The sequence below is a fragment of the Lactuca sativa genome, chromosome 1 (genome assembly GCF_002870075.4).
Source record: "Lactuca sativa cultivar Salinas chromosome 1, Lsat_Salinas_v11, whole genome shotgun sequence".
Lineage (NCBI taxonomy): Eukaryota > Viridiplantae > Streptophyta > Magnoliopsida > Asterales > Asteraceae > Lactuca > Lactuca sativa.
Window position 1 is genome coordinate 18,449,424 of NC_056623.2, and position 18,931 is coordinate 18,468,354.

Here is an 18,931-nt window from a genome sequence, read left to right on the forward strand (position 1 = left end):
AACCTCCCACACCATCATTATGCCTTTAATAAAGTAAGATTTTTTATTTTTTATAAACTCCAAGTTTATAAAATATAAACTTCGTCTTTAGGTAAAAGGCAAAAGAACTAGTCCAAAATGTTGTGCATGACTTATTAATTCATACCATATGAAATAATAACTAGTGATACTCTCTTATAATTATTATTTTCATGAAACAATGATTATTCCCTAATTAAAATACAAGAATTGATATTATTTATTAATAATCATATTAGTAATAAATATACCAAATGTGGATCGTATATTATTACAATATCACTCCATAATGATTCTTGGGCATATAGATCTAACATATTGGGCCCATACTACTGAAAGCATAGGATCCGTACTCGAATGGAGGAATATTCTGGGGACTCTAAAGAGTTGGTCGGGGTGGATAGCATGGTTTGTCACCATGATTCATTGTAGTGTGTTTCCTTCTTTATCTATTATTGGTTATGGTTGTTCAAGCTGAGGATGGATCTAGTGATTGTTTGGGCCTTAGTTGCCATGTCTGTTTGGGTCTGAATGGTGTAGATCCAGGTGAGATAGTTGATTTTAAGGTCTCGAGAGCCTTGCTCAAGGTAGTGCTAGTTCATTCGTGGGACTCAAAAAGGAAGCGATTGTAATGATCGACTCGAGGATTTTAGTTGAAGGTTGAGTGGTTGGCAGATAGATTGGGATGTCACTATCCACGACGTGGGTTATGTTCTCCTATCTTTCTGTATTTGGAGGAAAGAGATATCTATTTGGGTAAAGGCTCATACCATTCCTCCCACTCTTCTTCCTTCACTCCTTCAAATTCATCATGCTCATGGAACTTTGTATATTCTTGCCTCCCCAGATTGGCATTGGCATGAGATGGGTAAGGGAGAGGTTGTCAATATGACTCAAAAAATGAGAAATCATAATTTTATATTATCGCCCATGACGTGACACTATTTCCTCCACGTCGTGTCGACTGGGCAGCTTCACGATACTCTTCTTCTTCTTTGCCTTTTACTTTGAGTGATTGATTAGATTTTTCCTCAATTGAATCAAGGACCTTTACATGCACCAATTCCTCTTCTTCGTATGTATAAACAACCATGAATTGAGAGATTGGGATTGGCTCGACTTTTCTTGAAGGTGTATCCGATAACTTTTCTTGCATAAGCTTTGTTAATTCCCCGACTTATGTGTGGATGCTCAAAATAGATTCTTGTTGTTCTCTAAGTGTTGCATCTGTAGTATCATGTCGTTTTTCGCTAGCTTCCACAAATCTAAATAGCATTAACTTGAGAGCTGATATTTTCTCATATTGGAATTGTTCTATTTAGTAGAGATCATGCTTTAGTTGTTGAATTTCTTTTTTATCTCGATCTCTCTTATACTCTAATTAACAATCCCTTTCAGAATGGGGTCCCCCACAAGCTCCGTATCTATCTTGATCCACCCATTTTTGTGATCATTTCTTCCACTGCGTCGAGCTTTGCAATTACTGAACTAATAGCATCTTGACCTCCATCTTTACTTGATTTTTCTCTAGTGAAATCCTCATTTGGGTTGTGATACTCTCTTGAATGCTTAGTGAATTCGTCATTTAAAGCTTTATTTGTTATCAGATCCTTCTTTGTCGTGTGCCCTTGAGAGTCTAGAAGTTGGCGAGTGCACACATTGACTCCATCATAAAATATCGAGATTTCTTGTTGCACATTGAATTCATGTTGAGTACAATGTTGTAACAATCTCTTGTAACGCTCCCAAGCTTCGTATAGCGATTCCCCCTCTAATTGTTGAAAATTTTGTATGTTTCTTTTAAGCTTTTCCACTTTTGAAGAAGGGGTAAACTGCTTTATGAACTTAGTCTTAAAATCAGCCCTGTCGTGATTTCTCCAAAGGAAAGTGCTTTTAACCATTCTTTTGCTTCATTCTTTACTGTGACTGGTAAAATTAGTAGCTTCACCGCATCTTTTCTCACGTTTGGTGCATGAAAATAGTTAGAAATTTCCATCGCTCATAAGTGTAACGCCCGTAGATCAGGGCTAGTCAATTTAGAGACGATAGGCATCTAAAATGACTTTTTAATGGAAGATTATCTAGAAGGATTAATCTTAACCAAGTTGTAGTATATTTTACAAGGTTTCCGTACATATAAAGAACGCCGAAATCCGAGTTATAACGAAGAAGTTATGACATGTCGAAGTTTCGCGACAGAACCGGCACGACACAGCGTGACGTAAAAAGTGAATTTACGTTAGAGCAATATTTAGCCTTAGCAATCTAAATGAAAGTCGTAGAACACATTAAACCATGAGTGTGCATAAAAAGAACGTCCAAATCTGACTTTGTATGAGGAAGTTATGATTTTTCTAAGTTTCAACTTAGCGGTATGCAGCCCGAAATACTCGATTTGAGATCGAGCGGTTTTTAGCCGAAGCAATCTAAACGAGAATCGAAGATCTCATTGTTGGTATCGAAGCGATAAAAAGTTAGGCGAGAACGGACGTCAAACGAAGAAGTTATGAATTTATAACGAAATTTTTTGTCCCGGTCTATTAAAATAAATAATAAAAATAAATTCAAAATTAGTCGACAGAGTCTAAACGAAAGTTGTAGAGCGTAGTCTCACCTTCGCGTGGATATAAAGAACGTCGAAAACGGAGTTCGTATGAAGAAGATATGAATTTTCGAAGTTTATTAAATAATTAATAATTAAATTTAATTATTAAATCCCGGCATTATCCGAAGACGAGTCATCGGACTCATCCGAAGTACGTCCCGCGTACTAGCATACACCCCGCGTACACCGAGGCATGACGAAATTCGCAATCGAGTACTTCGGATACGTAAGCCATGATGATTCGAGGCGTACGCCCTGCGTAACGCCGAGGTCCAGCCTCTATAAATAGGATCCGAAGGCAGCCTTAGTTCTTTTGCAATTTCTTCCTTCTCTCTGTATTATTTGCCTCGTTTTGCATGCCAGAAGTACCCCGAAGCCCCAGTATCATGCTCGAGCCCCGAAGCAAGTCCTGAGGTCCCGAAGATCCCGAGAAGTGCAATTCCCGAGCCGAAGCTCTGCCCGCGAGGAGTCCGGTTTTTGTGAAGATCTTCCAGATCTGCCGAAGAATACCACTTCTACAAGCCGTAGTGCTGTCTGATTATCTTCTAATCAAGTGAGTGTGTGGTCACTTTCTTCTAACACATAAATATTAAGTATTTGCTATGAAATACGTGCTACGTGTATAATATTTTGTTGTTTATTTGAGATTATTGTGGAACAGGTGAATTATATAAGTTTTAATGAGTTAAACTATATACGTATTTTGTATCTAAAGATATGTTGGGTAGAACATGAGTAGATGAGGTTGTTGGTAGGTGATAAAAGGTGGGTTGGACCATGAGATAAAAGAATAAAGAGATAAACTTGTTTTAGATCTGGATGTATGGATCAGATCAAGAGATTAGTTTTAGATCCGAGAATAGGGATCAAATCAAGAGGTTAATTTTAGATCCGGGAGTACGGATTATGTATTTTTGAATTACGTGTTCATTCGATAAGGTATCATGTGTATAGTCCCTTTTAGGAACGTGATTTTAACACAAGAATTGATTAAAGTATGAAATATCCATATGTATGTGAAGTATTTGTTATTTTCTGAAATACGTGTTAGATATATTTGATGATATACAACGTACGAATCATATATGGTTCAATATGTGTTAAGATGTATATATATATATATATATATATATATATATATATATATATATATATATATATATATATATGATATTATTACTTAAAACCTTGTGTTAAGTATACACTAGTTAGTCTTTTTCCTAAACGGAGATAGTATCGGGAATTGATTATAAGTATTGTAGGTTTGCCTAGTGATGGGTTAAGACTTAAATGGGATGTTTAGTTCAATTAAGTTTGGACATTGGGTAGTCTCTTATTAAGAGCACGTGTGTTGTGAGATTGATGATCGGTGGAGTACGTCCTACGTACAGAAGTACATTTTATGTACGAACTCTTTTTCAAAGCTTTGTGTCTTGGGTGCTGCTTGTGCCAGGGTACTATTATGTTCTATGGTACGATTCTTTCGCATACCAAAGTACTATAATGTGCCAGAAGTACTATCATGTACAAAGTCTTTTTGACAATTTTGTGTGTCGGTTACGGGAGCGTACGAGAGTACTCTAGTAGTATTTCCCAATACTTTTATTTTGAGAGAGCTTTGGAGTCAGCGTTTCTTTTATGAAGTGATCGACCGAGCTTCATATGTCAGCGTTTTCTTTCACGAAGTAATTAAGGGAACTTCGTAGACTGCCTAGTAAAGTGTGTCGGTAATAGACCACTGCTAGGTATGTTTGGTGTTATATTGCTGGATATGGTGCGTCTGGGGGTTAAATACCTCATGTATTCAGTCCACTGCTAGGCAAAGTTCGATGTTGGGATAGGTAAAGTCTGGGGGTATAATACCTCATGATAGTCAGACCACGCCTAGGCATTGTTATCTAGATAACTACCCTTGACTTAAAATGTCTTGTGGTTCTTTCTTTTACGAACGAAGGTTCATGGTGAAACTCATTCTATTCCCCTCATTTGATGTCTTTATTGATCCTCGTTTGCTGCTAGGGAATTTCCGAAGCAGCTTCGTCAGTTTGTTGTTCATACCGATTCCTTAGGCTAGATCTCGTAAGATCATAGTATAGGGTCAGTATGTGGGGATCGACGGGATGGGATATATTGTTTTAGAAATATAATTTATATGTGTTTATAATATTAGTGATTTTGTAGGATCGAGATATACTTTATTATCACGTTGTTTGAACTAAGAGCTTTCATACTCTGTGTTCCTTAGGTGATTGGGTTCACCAGGGATATTCGAACTAAGTATTCATTAGATATTTGAATTTAGTGTTCATCAGAGATAATTGAACTAGGTGTTCATTAAGTGTTTGTGAACTAGGTGTTCATTGGCTAATATTGGAACTAAGTGTTCATTAGGTGTTCTTGAACTAGATGTTCATTAATTATTGTGAATTGCGTGTTCACTAGAGGTAATCTAAGAACCATGGCAGCACTAGACTTTGTGCCAATTCCTTAGGGCAATCCTTAGGAATGAATGGGAGAAGGGTAATTGGTTCTTAGGATAAATCTTTAAGAAATAAATGGAGATAATGGGGGTGGATATTTGAATTGATTGTTTGATAATTAAATATAATAATTATATTATTGTGGGTTGAAAACCCTATATGCTCACCAGGCTCCCAAGCCTGACCCACTCAGTTTTCTTTGTATCACAGGTATCGATACGAAGATATATTTCACGGAGAGATTAAAGGAGATGTAAAATCTTTAGTGTAAATAATGTAAGTTCTGTTTATGCTTATGTGTCTGTATCGGAACATGACATCCCGAGATTTTGTTATATAATAAAAATACATTTCTCTAAAGAAATGCTTTGATAAATCTTTATCATATTTTGGGAACAAATTCCGCAACAGTTTTCTTTAAAAGATTACTCTGATTTTAAAAACCAAGCATAAACAAATCGGTCTTTTCTGGCCGAGAAATTGGGGATGTCACAATAAGCGTCCTCGTGCTCATTCCCATAAAAGGTAGTTCCTTTAGCATATTTGGATTATAGAATAGCTTGGTTAAGTCAGGTGTCGAATATAGGGAATAAAATTTAATTAAGTAAAATAGCTACTTTTAATTAAACTAAGAAATAACTAAAAGCGGGGGGTTTTATCTGATTTTATAAGTTCAGATTAACTTAGTTAAAATACTCAACTAATTACTAAAGTAAACAACTAGAAAGACAATTTTAAATCAAGAATAAAGGATACTTTCGCTTAGCTTCGAATCCCTCCTGTTTCCTATGGTTGATTTCAAGACAATGGACTAATTATGTTTGTTACCAAATAAAAGTTACTAATCATCATGATCAGACTAAATAGCATAAGTCAGTTCAAAAACATTAACCCCAATGATCATACAAGTTAAGGACACTAAATTGATTTTAAAGATAATTTGGGCTCTGAATGATAGAATCCACACACTACTATTCTTTAGTCAATTCTAGAAATCTAGCAAATATTATGATCAAATACTGCTTTGTAACACAGTTAAGCAACTAACTTATCACCTATACTAGGATATGACTAATCACTAGCTCTAAAAAATTAATGATCACAATTAGCCACATAAATCAATTTCATGCAATTAACTGCAATTTAACTACACAATATTGAGACAATGTAATAAAGATAGAAACTTTAAAAGGTTAGGTTTAGATTTATCAAACAATATTTAAAGTTAAAACTAACTTCATCAATCCATCAAACAAGAAATCAACACATAGCAGTTAAGAGTTTATCTAATCTAAACGAAAGCAAGGGTTTTTAGCCCATAATTACAACTGAAAAACACATAAACAAAAGGTAAACCAAGTTAAACGTCATTAAACTAAGCAAACTGAATATGTAGATGTGAATCCTTGCTCTAATCTCTTTATCCTTTGATCTCTAGTCGAATTCTGTCATCCAAGGATTCTTAGAAGGGTTTTTCCTTATGAATGATCGCGGCCCTCAGGCCTCCACCCCCTAGAAAAGACCTAATGTCTGGAATATATATACTTGCCAAATTTTAGCTACTACGACGTGGTTAAGAGGCGCCACGTCGTAGTCTTCATGGATATCTCGTATTCTCCAAGTTAGCTCAATGATCGCGAAGTTTTCATTTATCACGTCGTGGTGGTGATCACCACGTCATGGGAGTTGGATTTCACATTTTGGCACAAACACGAAAGTCGTCCAAAATTTTGTCTAGTTTTCATATAACTTTGAATAGCCTTAATCAGAGTTACAAGTCATGAGATATGGCCAAAATACTGACGATGGGTCAAGCTATCCAACAACATCCTTTTTGTGTCTTTTTCAACTCCTCTTCCTCCAAGTATCCAACTTTTGTTGGTATTAGTCCTTTTCTTCGAGAATGTCCATTTTTTGCTGAAAATTACAATTTAAACATTATAAGTACGAAATATCTTTGCAATTAACCAAATTATAGCTTAAAATGTATTAAAATAATGCCTAGAAATGTGTATAAATATGACACTAGCAAAATACCCCCCACTTGTCTTTTGTTTGCCCTCAAGAAAAACTGATTTTATTACCAACATATCAAAACCCTATTCACCAACATCGCACAAGATAATCCATTTTGAGCCTCTCCATTACATCAAGACCGCAATGCATGTATTTGTGTTTAAATCCTAAAACCTCCCCAAGCCTAAATACGTACCATCCTCATAAAAAATTTCCCACTTCTTTTGAAAAACATTCATTTTATGCATCCCTCTGAATCCATCCCCAGAAAACTTTCTTAACCTCAAGATATTTTTGGTTAAACTCCCAAGCATATATATGGAAAAATAACTTAGAAAGAAAAATTACCATAAATATAACATGGCAAATTGCCTTATTCTTGAGTCTTCAATGATTTGGAACTTTTCTTCATTATAATTCTTTGATCTTCATAACTTTGTAGACTATTTTTCACTTAAAATTTGCAACTTTTTTTCTTTTTCTATTTTTTTTCTTTTCTCAAAATTTTCACACAAAACTAAAAATCCTAAAAAAACATATGCTTAAGCAAGGAAACTTAACTTCAACACTTATTGGTTAGAGGTATTAGTCTAAGGTGCAATGACTACATAAGCTCTCATGGATACATTTCTGGTACATGATGCTAAACATATTATGTCCCTCAAACTAAGCAAGGTCATGTTTTTGTTCCATGATTTCACTAGGACGGGGAAGCCACAAATACATTAGAACATATGTTGTCTCAAATAAACATCGAGACTCGCATCGAATCGTCCCACACAACACTAGCAACCTAGGTCTCAACACAACAATTTATTAACTAGATTTAATTTTAGATTATTATTTCAAATCTTTCTAATAATTTTTTAAATCCTAGTCATTTTTCAATTTTTATAAGTATGCTTGTATTCCTATATTCGACCCTTTACCTAACACTTAAATGATGCAATGTCCCCATTGCGTGCTTAAGCAATTAAAGAACATAAAAGTAAAAAGGAAAAATTGGAATAGACTCCCACGAGATAGTAGTGGTGAGATCGAATTCTTAAACTTGTGTGGTGGACATCTCGTATAATGGATGGAAACAATACTTCTGGACTATTTTCTCTTGAACATAAATGTGTTGGATATAAATAAACCAAAGAACCATCTTCAAAAAGTGTGTTAAACATTAGACATGATGTGGTAAAACAACGTCATGTTTTGGTATCGATTAAGAAGGTGTCATGATCATGAAAAATAAGAACGCCACGATGTGGTCTAGTGATACCAAATCATGGGTATAGGTATGATGGAATTCAATCATGATAATAACAAATGCCACGACGTGGAGATGATAGCCACGTCGTGGTGACTTCTCAAAATGTCATTAAGAGCCAAAATTATGCATCGCTTCTTCTTAATGTCTTAGGACCATTCCTAACCTTTTCTTTCTATAAAATTACTTCAAAACTCTTCTCTTCACCTAGTGGGAACCCCACACTTATACAAAAATATGGTCTTCAATTATAATCTTCTGAAAATCACACGACTTTTTCCAATTAAGCTCCTTTAGTTTCGTTCAACACTACAAAATAAGATCACAGACTAGAGAATCACATCATCATTCGGTTAAACTAAATTAAAACTACAAGTATAAACTAAAAACTAAAAAGAAATCAAAAGGAAAGGAAACTACAAACTCTTAAAAATCGGGTTGCCTCCCATGAAGCGCTTTTTTTGAGGAGTCGCGTGTCGGACTCCTTCGTACTCTATTATTGTGTTAGGTGGAAGTGTGAATTCCTCGTTCTCCATCATCTTGAACCTTTCTTGTTTGTAAGCAACCCTTTTGTTTAATTCCTTTTTCAAGCTTTCTAGCATTTTCGGGTTAACATCTTCATTATGTTTCCGCTTGGGTTCTTTCTTGATTCCCGTGTCTTTAGGTTTTTCCCTGTCTTTCTTCGGGTTTTTCTTGTGAAAATGAGACTCTTGACTCTCTTCTTCTTTCGTGTCAATAAACACTGAGGTTTGATCTAGAGGTCTTGTGAAAGCAAACACCTCAAAAATCATAGGCATTGAAAATGGTGGTTTCGAATGATTTTCTTCTTTTTTTGATTGCTCTTTGGGTAAAGGCTCCTCCCATTCCTCCCACTCTTCTTCCTTAACTCCTTCAAACTCATCATGCTCAAGAAAATTTGTATGTTCTTGCCTAACTATATTAGAATTGGCATGAGACGGGTAAGGGATAGGTGGTTGATACGGCTCAACAAATGAGATATCATCATTTTATTTAATCGATCACGATGTTCAACTATTGCCTCCACATCGTATCGATTGTGCAGCTTCACGGTACTTTTCTTCTTCTTTCTCTTTTACTTTGAGTGATTGATTATACTATTCTTCTATTGAATCAATGACGCCCATATGCACCAATTCCTCATCTTATTCTGTATAAACAACCATGACTTGAGAGATTGGGATTGGCTCGACTTTTCTTGAAGGTGTATCCAATAACTTTTCTTGCACAAGCTTTGTTAATTCCCTGACTTGTTTGTGAATGCTCAAAATAGATTCTTGTTGTTCTCTAAGTGTTGCATCTGTAGCATCATGTTATTTTTCGCTAGCTTCCATAAATCTAAATAACATTCACTCGAGAGAATATATTTTCTCAGACTGGACTAGTTCTATATGGTAGAGATCATGCTTTAGTTGTTGAATTTCTTTTGTATCTCGATCTCTATTGTACTCCAATTCACAATCCCTTGTAGAATAGGGTCCCCCACACGCTCTGCATCCATCTTGAATTGATCTACCCATTTTTGTGATCCTTTCTTCCATTGTGTCGATCTTTGTAATTACTGAACTGATAGCATCTTGACCTCCATATTTACTTGATTTTCCTCTAGTGAAATCCTCATTTGGGTTGTGATACTCTCTTGAATTCCTAGCGGATTCGTCAATAAAAGCTTTTTTTTGTTGTCAGACCCTTCTTTGTCATGGGCTCTTGAGAGTCTAGAAGTTGGCGAGCGAACACATTGATTCCATCATAAAATATCGATATTTCTTGTTGCACATTGAAGTCATGTTGAGGGCAATGTCGTAAAAATGTCTTGTAACGCTCCCAAGCTTCGTATAGCGACTCCCCCTCTAATTGTTGAAAATTTTGTATGTTTCTTTTAAGCTTCACCACTTTTGAAGGAGGGGTAAACTTGTTTATGAACTTAGTCTTAAAATCAGCCCATGTCATGATTGTTCCAAATGGAAGTGATTTTAACCATTCTTTTGCTTCACCCTTTAGTGTGACTGGTAAAAGTTGTAGCATCACCGCATCTTTACTCATGTTTGGTGAATGAAAATAGTTATAAATTTCCACCACCTATTCTATATGCTCATAAGTGTAACACTCACTCCAGGTGAGCATTTTATCAAGTTTAAAGTTGGGAATTTTAACCCGAATCACGAAATGAGGGATACTTGTCACGTTATGAGGGGACTAATGGAAACACGTGTCACCTTTAGGCTCACGAAGTGAAGCCGGTATGAGAGGAAAACCCTAAAGTTGGGGGTTTTATTATATATTTAATGGAAGTGAGGGCTAGGGTTAGCCAACCCTCAGCTCCCATCACCTCCTTTCACTCCCCTTTGAAATCCTGGCATCCATATTTGATCTTGAGCTTATTTGTGGTGATTCTAGCCAAGAAGAAGAAGAGGAAGGACATCTAGTTCATTTTGTCTGCATTCAAGCCTCATCATCAATCATTTTCATACCTTATGGACCTTTTGTGAGTTTTAAGTTTGTTGCTTTATGTGTCCATAAGGTTAGATATAGATTTTTATGCTTTATTCTTCATATTCAAGATGATGTAGTGGTTGGAATTTATAAAGTTGCCAACTTTATGGATCTCCAGTGTTCCTTGAGTAGTATAGATGCTAGATCCGGAATATGGTTGAATTTTTATGACTCTTACATGAGATTTGGTATGATTTCCTCCTTTTGTGCCCTAGTTAGTGTTTGGGACATACATTTAACATGCATGTCCAAAAGCCATGATTTTTATGATGTTTTGGAGTATATAAGACACTATGGAGGATTTGGTTGCTTGTACAAAAAGGATTTGAGAGTTTTATTAAGCACTTCTATCCAGAGCGTCCTCACAATGTGATCACTTAGGTGTCATGACATGAGGATGGTGTCCTTGGTTATTTTGGCTTATTAGGTCACGACGTGACCGCTATAAGGTCATGATGTGATGAGTGGTTTTAGGACTTTCGAGTGTGGGTTTGATTTTGACTTTGACCATATTTTGTCCAACTTTGACTCTGGGGTATTATGTGTAAGTTGAGTAGTAAACTGAATTGGGTCACTGTTTTTGTAAGTGAGCAATAGAGTCAGTATATGGAGTAGTGATTTGTTCAACTATCATTTCCGACTGTCAAGTGAGTTTTTCCTCACTGTACTTGTGGGTCGAAGGCACCAATGTCGGCCTACTAGATTATGTATCCTGGTATATAGGATGTTGTTATGTTGTAGTGAATTGTTAGATCTGTATGTTTGTCTAATGATTGGTTGTATGATTATATGTTGATAGATATATGTTATTTGTTATGTACATGTCGACATGGTGTGGTGGGGTTGAGACTGTACTGCTTTGTGTTGTCAGTTAATAGACTGGGGCATTCTAATCGAAAGGTTGTTGGCCAGGGCTTTCCAACCGGAATGTGGTGGGCTAGGGGTAATCTAACCAGGAGGTTGTGGACCTAGTATGTATTTGGTAATCCAACTGAAAGGTTGTGGACCAGGGCTTTCCAACTGGAAGGTTGTAGGCCAGAGGTAATCCAACCAGGAGGTTGTGGACCCAATATCTATTTGATTATATGTTTGTACGGTGGTACCTTTGGGGAACTCAGTAAGCTTTAGATTACGGTTTTGGTTTATTGTTTCAGGTACTTCAGATGATCATGGCAAAGAGAAGGCGTGATCATGCACATCCTTCGGATTTTATGTTATTAGGATTCTGGGATACTCTGATTATTGAGTATAAATTTTGAAACAATGTTTTGTAAACAATTATTTTCTTGTGATTGTTTTGGAAAAACAAAAAATTTACTCTAATTTTTGGGATGTAACAACTTGGTATCAGAGCCCTGCTTTGAGAGAATTGGATGAAACAGTCGTATGAATCCAGACTCAAACTAAGGATCTGTAAAAGTTTTCAAAATGATTTCCAAAATTGTTATCAAAAGTAACCAAGGAAGGATGTGATGTGTACGATCGTCTGGAGCAAGAAAGTATACCGCAAGTTACCCACACTGTTATTTGTTATTAATGTTATGAAAAAACTGCATGTTAGTGGTAGGCTAGGGATCTTTGAGAATTTCATGATAGAATTGTCTGCTATATGATGCCTGATAGCCTACGAGGACTTCTTGTATGTTGGATGAAATTGACATCGTTACTGTAGTTGCTTAGTGTGTGCATTATAGTTGTACATAATTAAGATTTTATATCCTGAGAATGTTCGATTGAGACTTATTTCTTGTTCTTGTCTGATGAAGGGCTTAGATTAGGGTCGAGTATTCAGTTATCTATAAGATCCAACATTATGTATGAGTAGCATGCACGAGTGACTACAGGGTTGGTGGAAGTTTCATGAGTGAGTATATGGATATAACAAGCTGGTTGAGGAACGATTAGCCACTCGAGAGAGGGAGAGAGTGAGAGAGAGATATAGAGAGAGAGAGAGAAAGAGAGAGAGAGAGAGAGAGAGAGAGAGAGAGATAGATAGATAGATAGATAGATAGAGAGGATAGGATGTATGTATCCTTGTTGTGTACTTGTTTCGAGTGGTTGTGATGATCCTTGTGACAAACACAGGTTGGTCTGGAAGGTAGTATGGGACCTACTATTGAAAGCACGAGACCTGTAAGCGTATCAAGGAAGTCACAAACACCGAGGGTTAGTCTTGTCATGATGGTTATAACAGTATGAATTGTGGCATTTCTTATGTATATCTTTGGTTTATTTTCAGTATGGTATTCACGGGAGGATCTGGAGCGAGTGGCCAGGATAGGCCAGAGTTGACTGATGATCAGATACGAGAGATGATTGCCGTTGAGGTAGCTATTGTTTTCCGGGGATCTATTCCGGAGCTGTTTGGGTCTATCAAGACCGCCTTGAGTTATTTGATGATCGTTATGTTGCACTCTCTGTGGCTGCTGTTGCTACAGCTACCACGGGCATTGTTGTTGCGGGGATTCGAGGGGAGAGATCTTTCCAGTACCGGGATTTCGACAATACGAAGCCCCCTGGAGTTTGATGGGGCCAGGGACCCAATTGTGGTGATAAGGTGGCCGTCTGATGTGGAGGGCCTTTTGGTTTACGAGGTGTATCTATGTGACCAGGTCAAGAGGTCAAAGGGATGGTACACCATTAATAAACAGTGACGAATCTAAAATAAAAAATAAATAACTAAGGTCCTATATTTCGAATGAAAATAATATGTACTTAGGTTTTGTAAAAATCTTTTTAATAATGAAATGGTTTTAGATACTTAATTTATAATAGTTAAAACTTTGATTGGTCTGAGTTAGTTTCGCTTTTCTCGATGAGATGTAGAGGTAAAATATATGTTTTTTTTTGTTTATTTATTTATTTTTATTTTACATTTTCATTATATAAATTATGGGTAATGTAAGTAAGGGTCATACACCCCTACATGTAGATCCGCCACTACTAATAACAAATAATATTATTCATGAATGTCCTTGTTTATTTAAAAGCAGGGGCGGGACCAGAAAATTTCGATAAGGGTAACACATATTTTCTTACAGTAATTTATAATAAAATAAATACAATTAAATATTACATTGTCATTAGATATAAGTCTAGGTGTAGTTAAAGTTGACACCACACCATGAAAATCCAATAACGAAAAAATATTGAAACGAAATGAAAATTTGAATTCATGTTCGTGTCGTCATGTATAAAAAAACAAATGTCGTATTGTGTCGTGTTTGTGTTCAAATTTCGTCACAAAAATTAACATGATACGACACGGAAATAAAACTCAATAAACACAACATATAATGACTTATACACGATGTATACTCAATTAAATATTGCCCATAAAATATATAAATTTAAATAAAAAGATTTATTTCACTTGACACAAACCGTTACACTTTTTCGGATTTCCGCATAATTCAAATGCCAAACACACAAAGAACTTCAATTGACATGCATTTATATTTCTTATAGTTTTAATAAGTAGGGGTTTGTAACTTATAGCAAATAGTTATATGCTTAGTCAACCGTTGCACTTGATTGGACCCATATATTTCATAAAGACATTCGTTGGGGGTAATTGGGCATTTAGCCTCTTTAGACTTTAAAATTAGGCTAAATAGAAACACCACAGTTGCTGTAAGTAGCACGTACTACCCCTACCAACCATATAGTTCTGCTAGTGTTTAAAAGTATCGATGTTAAACATAAGCCTAATGAAATCCATAGAAAAATTAATCATCGATTATGTTTAAGTATCTTATATTGGGCATGCAAATTGATATACTATATCATTCCTAATAAATAAAAATGATTTTGACATTTGTCATCTTCTAATGTATTATGTTATATGACTTTTTCTTATTATTATCATTTTTTTTTCCACATGTCATGTTATGGTTTTTTTATTTTATTAAATTACACATAGTATTTAAATGTAATAATAAATGTATATCAATTTAATTAATGGACTTTTCTTTTAATTTTAAAATTATTAAATTAAAGATTTGTTAGTTTCTTTTGTTTATTTATCTAAATTATTTGTTTAAATTTAAAAAAGAAAAAAATACTTTACTTTTAATAATTCAATTTTTTTTTGACTTTTATTATAAATTCAAACTTTTTAAATGTTTAGAATTTCATATTTAATTTTTCTTTTAAATAAACTCATGTAATACATAGATCTCACACATAGATTTTTTTTTTTAATAAAAACGTTGGCTTTTGACATGGAATAAAAATATTTGTTTATACCAAAATGTTATCGTTTTGTTATTATTATTTTTTTAAGATGTTTCAACTTTATATACTCTGGTTTATGCAATATTTTAGCAAATTGCTTACATCAATAGTTAACAAATTAGTTTTTATTATGTATATTAATAAAAATAGAGAAAATGATAAATCAAACTAATCTTATCTATTACTTTCCAATATTTTAAAAAATTAGATATATTACCAAAATAACCATCATTTTTGCAGGTGTAAAATGGATTGGCCATTGCAAAATCACCACATGCTATGTCATTTTGGTGATTTTTATAGATAAACTTGTCCATTTCGCAGATATCATCCGCAAAAATGATGGGTCCCAATATTATAAATATAAAAACCTTAATTTTTTCGTTTTTTTTTTGTCATTTTATGAAAAATAGAAACTTGAAATTCTTTCGAGCATAATATCAAAGATATAGCTTTCAAGGTTAACATTTTAAAGTATTGAAAGTTGTGATTGAGGTATTGGAAGACTATTGATTCTTTGTAGATTTTCACTACTGTTATTGTTAAACTTTTTAGAAATTTTAGTAAGTTATAAGTAGCAAAACTTTAATTACTCAATGAAAATTCGGATTAAAAATGTCATGTCCACAAATATCACCTACATAAATGTCAATAAGTGTTATTCTTTTTTTTTTTTTTTTTTTTTTTTTTTTTTTTTTTTGAGAAATGACATTTTCGCAAGTGATTTTTGCAAACAAAATCACCTAGAATATGAAGCAATTAATTTACTATGATAATTGTGTTTTTTTTTGCGAGTTTTAGGACATTTATGTCGTCACCAAATTAAGAAAATTTTGTTTGTCGAAGTCCTAAAGAACAATCTCGTTAAAAAGATAATAATCCCAAAGAACAATATCGTAAGGGACGGGAGACCTAGGGTGTCACACCTATTTTAGGTAATGGTTCATTTATGCTTTTGGTCCAATTAAAGATGTAAAATCATGGATTTTAAGATGATCACGGCGTGAGGAAGAGGCTTCACGACGTGAGCATCAATGCAAAAACACGCTTTAATCCTTGTGGGTCCGGATGTGACGAGTATGTGGTCACGATGTGACGGCCTCCTCGGGGTTAAACCTAATTTCGTGTTTTGCGCCCTATTAAAGGAAAATAAGGAGCTAGGGTTTGCACAACCACAGCCTCCATCATCTCCTTCAACCCCCTCCTCCCCCCCCCCTCTCCCCCAAGGAAAACCTAATCCTCCATTGATGATTGTAAGCTTCTTTTTGTGATTTTAACCTTAGAAGAAGAAGAGAAGGAGATTTGGAGCATCATCTCAGCTATCAAGTCTCTCTCTCATCATTTTGAGTTGCTTTAGGGCCCTTTTAAGTCCTCAAGTTGATGCCTTTTTAGATCAAGCAATGTAGATCTAGGGTTTTATGCACTTTTCTCAATGGTTGAGGAAGTTTGACTGGTGGGAACTCATAAAGTTGGAAACTTTATAAGTTCTAGAGGCTCCTTTATGATCATTTGTCCCAGATCTAGAAGATTAGTGAGTTACGGATTTCATGCATGAGTTTTAGTCTTATTTTGCATTCATTTTGATCTAGTTTATATTCAAGACATGCATGTCTAAAAAACTATGATTTTTATGGTCCTTTGGGTTGGATAAAGCCTTTTGGAAGGTTTGAAGGTTTGGATTGAAGGGTTTAGAGCTTAATGCTTTAAGTTGTCCGGATTGGATCTCACGACATGACAAGTTATGTCTCACGACGTGACGACGGGCGTTTCCGCGACTGTTTTGTCCTAACTATGTCACGACGTGACCAATGAGTAGCCACGTTGTACCTGTCTACACTGTGTGTGATATGTTGTGCTTTAGCTATTATTCGCGAGGTGAGTCTTCTACCTATATTTATCTGTGTAGTAGTGTATGTGTATTGACCAGCTAGGTCCTAACTGTTGATTGCTATTTTATGTGAAATTGAGTTGTTGATAGCTCCTGGACAGCTGTGAGTCCACGAGATGACTGATAGTCCCCAGTGTTGCTGATAACCCCTGAAACATGTTGTTAATCCACAGTGTGTGCTGTTAGCCCATTAGGATTGCTGATAATCCCCCAGATTATTGAAAACTCATAGTTGTTTATTATGTTGTGTTATATGTGATATTTTGAAAAACTCACTAAGATTCGTGTTTACAGTTACTAATGATCGCGGGAAAGCTAAAGCTTGACTGTACACTGCGGCTTGTAGATATTTTTTTTTATCATTTCCACATTTTAATACTTTGATTTGAGATGATTGTACTTGATACACCTGAGATTTTATTGACTTGGTGTTTATAATACTTGATGTTTTAGTGTATTAAAAATGAAAAAAATTGGTGGTAAAATTTGGGATGCTACATAAGGCAGTTGTTAAATTTATATGTACAAAATATGTTTCTTGGGGCCACAACCAATATGAAGCAAACAGGCTCTCATTATTTTGATGATTGTTGGTTCAGACAATAGTTAAATGTGGTTAAGAAGAGTGAGAATATTTATGTAATTTCCGAATTTAGGTGCAACTAGTGTATGTATATTAGAATAAGTAAGTGCTTAGTTTGATAACAATTCAAGTGAAAGTGTGCTAGAAACTAATTTTTTTACGTGAGTTGTTGTTTATTAAGAAAAAATATTTATTCTTATATTTTTAATAGAAATTATAGCTTTTATATGTAATAATGTATATGTATGGAATTTTGATTTTTTTTTAATAAAATATGAGTTGTTTCTTTTATATATTTTCATGAGTTGTTTATATTTTTATAATGACTATATACAATATACAAAATGACCACCTACCACCCCACATACCATTAGTATTTACTAATTAATCCATTTAATGTGTGTGTGTATATATATATATATATATATATATATATATATATATATATATATATATATATATATATATATATATATATATATATATATATATATATATATATATATATATATATATATATATATATACAAGGTTCTAAATAACGTGAGACGTGACTTGGCGGCAAGGTAAAAGTTAAGCTATGACAAGCCTTGGCGTTTTTCAAGGCGTGACTATTTTCTATATATTACAAGAGATAAATCATATAAATATTGATTTTTATCAAGTATATACAGTTTTTATAAGTGTTATATTAGTATTTAATATAATAGTTAACAAAAACTCAATTATTTTAGTCCCGATAACAAAAATAAAAAACAAACAAAATTTGCGTCTTGAAAAAAACTTGCGCCATATCGCGATAAGACGCGCCTTGATACGTTATTTGGGCGTCATGCTTAACAAACCCGCCATAGACGTTTTCGTAACGACTACACCACGCCTCACGCCATGACACGCCTTGAGGCGCGCCATGGCGCGTTTTTTAGAACCATGTATATATATATATATATATATATATATATATATATATATATATATATATATATATATATATATATATATATATATATATATATAAAGAGTGTAAAAATAAAACAATTTCATACCAAACCTTATATCTCTTCAACATAAAGTTTATTTAGAATGTCTTCCTTCTCTTCTTTACCCCAAGGACTAGTTGAAAATCATCAACAAGTTCAGTTACCATGACACTTCCACCTTTAATCGTAGACTTAAAGCCTAGGGACATGATGAGATGAGAAAGGTTGTAATGGTCAAAGAAAACGAAGTTGACAGACACTGTTATAATGTTCGGTTAGCACAAGATGTAATCGTGTATACATAATCTAAAATCTAAAAAGAATAAATTGATTAAAGACATACAGTTGAAATCAAT

General features: G+C 34.4%; 2 non-coding genes across 2 annotated transcripts; both read left to right on the forward strand.

Annotated features, from left to right (window-relative positions):
- Positions 1–1,719: 1,719 nt before the first annotated feature.
- LOC111915774 (small nucleolar RNA R71) lies at positions 1,720–1,826 on the forward strand. The gene has a single exon (XR_002858272.1). It is a non-coding gene; the product is annotated as a small nucleolar RNA R71 (small nucleolar RNA).
- An 8,349-nt stretch (positions 1,827–10,175) lies between these two features.
- Positions 10,176–10,282, forward strand: LOC111915773 (small nucleolar RNA R71). Its single transcript, XR_002858271.1, has one exon. It is a non-coding gene; the product is annotated as a small nucleolar RNA R71 (small nucleolar RNA).
- Positions 10,283–18,931: the final 8,649 nt, after the last annotated feature.